The sequence below is a fragment of the Petaurus breviceps genome, unplaced genomic scaffold, assembly GCF_028583685.1.
Source record: "Petaurus breviceps papuanus isolate PSGF00001 unplaced genomic scaffold, PetGlider_PUasm1.0 490, whole genome shotgun sequence".
In the NCBI taxonomy this organism is placed as follows: Eukaryota; Metazoa; Chordata; class Mammalia; order Diprotodontia; family Petauridae; genus Petaurus; species Petaurus breviceps.
Window position 1 is genome coordinate 27299273 of NW_027186352.1, and position 2197 is coordinate 27301469.

Here is a 2197-nt window from a genome sequence, read left to right on the forward strand (position 1 = left end):
AATAATATTTTATTTTTTCCAAATTTCATGTGAAGGTATTTTAGCATAATTTTAAAATTCCCTCCTTCTCTCTTTCACCTCTTCCCTCCCTAAGATGGTAAGCAATTTGATATAGGTTACATATGTGCAATTATGTAAAACATTTTTCTGTTAGGCTTATAAAGAAGAAATAGTCCAAAAGGAAAAAAATGAAAAAGAGTGAAAATAGTATGTTTCTATCTGCATTCAGACTTTTCTCAGTTTTTTCTCTGTAAGCAGATTGTATTTTTCATTATGAGTCTTCTGGAATTGCTTCTATCATTTGTATTGCAGAAGATAGCTAAGTAATTCATATTTGATCATAGTACAATATTGCTGTTACTGTGTAAAATGTTCTACTTCTATTTACTTCACTTTTCATCAGTTCATGTAACTCTTTCCAGGTTTTCTTTTCTCCTGAAAATACACTGCCTATCATTTTTTTTCATTTCATCTTCAATCTTTATTGATCTCTCTTTGGAACCCATGAAGAAGAATATAGACAGAATTGTCAGATGGAAGTTTTTTCTACCAGTAGAATCAAATCCAGAGGTGTGTTTAGGCTGAATCATTCAAACCGTAAGACAAAATCAACCACGCCAGTGCCAGTTCCTTCATTCTTTTACCCTTAGGCTCCTCAGATTGGAAGGAGTCCTTAAACAGGGAGCTCCAGTTTTCTGTGTTCTTTATTTCCCAGTTATCTTGGTTCATTAGTCCTGTGCTGTCAGCTTTTCTCTCAGTGATGTTATGTCTCCAATTATTTGTTTTCCCCATCTGGGACAGCAACCAGTTAACAAAGTCCTGTTGCATGATCTTATCCATGGTGATGCTATAATCACTAATGAAGGTCCCCTCAGCATAGCGCTGTCCTCGAGCCCAAGGGCCACCAACTTTGGGGTGAGGCCCTGGCTTCATCCTCTGAGGAAGCAGAAGAGTTCAATTTCCATCCTTCAGAGACCTTTTCCCTACCTATCATTTATTAGAGCACAACAAGTGTTCCCTTACAGATATATACCATGATTTGTTCAGCCATTCCTCAATCGATGGGAAGCTCATCAATTTCCAATTCTTTACCACCACCAAAAAGAACTGCTATAAAAATTTTTGTAAAACTGGTTCCTTTCCCCCTATCCTTTTTTTATTCTTTTGGGATACAGACTTAGTAATGGTATTGCTGGAATAAAGGGTATGCACAGTTCGATTGCCTTTTGGACATAGTTCCAAAGGGCTCTCCAGAATTGTTGGATTGATTCACAACTCCTCCCACAATGTATGTGTCCCAATTTTTTCATATCACCTCACCATTTATCATTTTCTTTTTCTGTCACATACATCAATCTGATAGGTGTGAGGTGTTACCTCAGAGTTGTTTTAATTTTCTTTTTTCAAATCAATAGTGATTTAGAGAGTTTGTTTATGTGATTATGTATAGCTTTGATTTCTTCATCTGAAAACTGTCTGTTCCTAGCCTTTGACCATTTATCAATTGGGGAATGACTTATATTCTTATAAATTTGACTTAGTCCTCTATATATTTGAGAAATGAGGCCTTTATCAGAGATTCTTGATGTCAACATTTTCTCCAGTTTTCTGCTTTCCTTCTAATCTTGGCAGCATTGGTTTTGTTCGTACAAAACTGTTTAATTTAATATAAAAATTACCCATTTTACCTTTTGTAACGCTCTCTTATCTCTTGTTTGATCACAAATTCTTCTATTCTCTATAGAAAGGTAAACTATGCCTTGTTTTCCTAATTTGCTTATGCTATCACCCTTTATCTCTAAATCATGCACCCATTTGGACTTTATCATAGTATTCAGAGTAAGATTTTGTTCTATATGGAGTTTCTGCCATACTCTTTTCTAGTTTTGTCAGCATTTTTAAAAAATAGTGAATTCTTTTCATAAAGGGTCTTTGGGTTTATCAAATACTAGATGACTATGGTAATTTATATTGTTTGGTGCACCTAATCTATTCCACTGATCCACCACTCTATTTCTTTTGTGGTACAGCCCTAACTGGTCACTCATCTTTCTGTTTCTGAAGTTTTTCCTTACACATTTCCCTCCTCTTTGTAGCAGTGGTGATGGGCATGTGATTCAAATGTAAATTAGTCCCCAAACTCTCAAGCATGGTCATTTTAATACTGAATTACATAGGAGACATCAATGGTGGAGAG

At 35.4% G+C, this 2197-nt stretch overlaps 1 pseudogene; it reads right to left on the bottom strand.

Moving 5' to 3' along the window:
• Window positions 1-576: 576 nt before the first annotated feature.
• On the bottom strand, window positions 577-933 carry LOC138172098 (gastric inhibitory polypeptide pseudogene; annotated as a pseudogene).
• Window positions 934-2197: the final 1264 nt, after the last annotated feature.